This window comes from Wolffia australiana, chromosome 2 (genome assembly GCF_029677425.1).
Source record: "Wolffia australiana isolate 7733 chromosome 2, ASM2967742v1".
Classification (NCBI taxonomy): Eukaryota; Viridiplantae; Streptophyta; class Magnoliopsida; order Alismatales; family Araceae; genus Wolffia; species Wolffia australiana.
Genome location: NC_135836.1, coordinates 715,594 through 717,500, shown reverse-complemented (window position 1 = coordinate 717,500; position 1,907 = coordinate 715,594).

Sequence of the window (1,907 nt, the reverse complement as noted above, 5' to 3'; positions counted from 1 at the left end):
AGGCAGCCTTGGGCGAAAGAGAGAGGGTGAGAGGGAGAAAGAGAGAGAGAGAGAAAGAGAGAGAATGGAGAGGAGACGGGAGGCTGACGTCGCAAGGCAGCGGCGGCGGCGGCGACGAAGGCTAGGGTTAAGAGGGACAGGGGAGGCTGGGCAGTCCTCCAAGAAGAGTTAACAAAACTCAATTCTTGAATTAATGACTGCCTGATGTTTCTTGAAAACAATGGCCTATATATAGGCCTTGGAGGAAAGAGAAAATGACGAGAAAATAAAGACGTGCGCCGTGTCACGCCAAAGGGCAGTTGTGGATCTGCCTCTGGCGTTGTGTCATAACGCGCGTAGGGACGTGCGTGGGTGGAGACGTGCTTGTCGACGGTTGTGGCATGTTGACTCCGGTTGACCGTGGTCCATAGCGGGCGTGTTGACTCCGGTTGACCGTGGTGACGCGTTCGATGCTGAAGTGTTGGCGTCCTCGCCATCAGTCTAGGAGAGAGCAGAGAGCAGAGAGAGAGGAGTCTAGGAGAGAGAGCAGAGAGAAGAGAGAGAGGAGAGAGAGAGAGGAGTCTAGGAGAGAGAGCAGAGAGAAGAGAGAGAGGAGAGAGAGAGAGGAGTCTAGGAGAGAGAGCAGAGAGCAGAGAGGAGTCTAGGAGAGAGCAGAGAGCAGAGAGAGAGGAGTCTAGGAGAGAGCAGAGAGAGAGAGAGGAGTCTAGGAGAGAGCAGAGGGCAGAGAGAGAGAGGAGAGAGAGAGAGAGAGAAGTCTAGGAGAGAGCAGAGAGCATAGAGAGAGAGGAGTCTAGGTGAGAGCAGAGAGCAGAGAGGAGTCGAGGAGAGAGCAGAGAGCAGAGAGAGAAGAGTCCAGGAAAATGCAAAGAGCAGAGAGCAGAGTGAGAGAGGAGAGAGAAAGAGAGAGGAGAGAGCAGAGATAGCAGAGATAGAAAAGACAGAGGAGAGAGAAGAGAGAGGAGAGAGAGAGGGAAGACAGAGAGAGATTCTACAACGCACGTGTGCCGAGACCTAAAAAGGTGACGAAGTGATTGTTCCTAAAACTTCCATCATTCGCCCTCGATCTCATAAACGGCACCTGCAAGTACCTTTGTAGTTGTTCATTCTCTCTCTACATTGTTGCTTTTATAAACCTCTCTCTTCTCTTCTCTCGAAACTGCACCCCCCCACCAGCTTCCTCCTCTGATCATAGACAGAGAAAGAAGACAGAGAAAGAAGGCAGAGAAAGAAGGCAGATAAAGAAGGCAGATAAAGAAGACAGAGAAAGAAGAGGGAGAAAGAAGAAAGAGAAAGATGATAGAGAAAGAAGGTAGATAAAGAAGACAGACAAAAAAGGCGGATAAAGAAGACAGAAAGAAGGTAGATAAAGAAGACAGAGAAAGAAGACAGATAAAGAAGACAGAGAAAGAAGAGAGAGAAAGAAGACAGAGAAAGAAGGCAGATAAAGTAGACAGAGAAAGAAGACAGAGAAAGAAGACAGAGAAAGAAGACAGATAAAGAAGACAGAGAAAGAAGACAGAGAAAGAAGACAGAGAAAGAAGACAGAGAAAGAAGACAGAAAGAAGGCAGATAAAGTAGACAGAGAAAGTAGACAGAGAAAGAAGACAGAGAAAGAAGACAGAGAAAGAAGACAGATAAAGAAGACAGAGAAAGAAGACAGATAAAGAAGACAGAGAAAGAAGAGAGAGAAAGAAGACAGAGAAAGAAGGCAGATAAAGTAGACAGAGAAAGAAGACAGAGAAAGAAGACAGAGAAAGAAGACAGATAAAGAAGACAGAGAAAGAAGACAGAAAGAAGACAGAAAGAAGGCAGATAAAGTAGACAGAGAAAGAGACAAAGAGGCAAAGTACAGGCTTTTACAACAGACCCTTATACAGCTCAGACCAATATCACAATAGCTGGCCTCC